Source organism: Populus euphratica, unplaced genomic scaffold, assembly GCF_000495115.2.
Source record: "Populus euphratica unplaced genomic scaffold, PopEup_1.0 scaffold842.1, whole genome shotgun sequence".
In the NCBI taxonomy this organism is placed as follows: Eukaryota; Viridiplantae; Streptophyta; class Magnoliopsida; order Malpighiales; family Salicaceae; genus Populus; species Populus euphratica.
The window spans coordinates 54,330-54,709 of record NW_011500711.1 but is presented as its reverse complement, the minus strand read 5'-3'; positions in this window follow the sequence as shown (position 1 = coordinate 54,709).

The window sequence follows — 380 nt, the reverse complement described above, 5'->3', positions numbered from 1 at the left end:
AAGAGCATGATCTTGATCTGGAGACCAAGATGCCTAAATGCATGGCAAATGCCTCCTTTTATAGGCCAAAATTGGGAACTATTGATTTGATTACTAATTCATGAGTGGGTGACCAACTTTTGACTTGGTAACAATCCTTATCTTCTCTTGTCTGCCAAAACATCATTAATAACGTCAAAATTGAAGCCACTTGAAAACATGAAAGTTGTAGGCAATTGTCTCAGGTTTCTTGTGTAAAACATTTAGCTCATTTGGACTTCTAGAACTCTATATATGGGCCAAACACTGAGCAGTGTTTGGGCTGGAAGACAGATTCAGACTTCTTTGTTGTTGCTACAATTCGGACTTGAAAATGACCTTTTTAGATCTTGGACTCCATA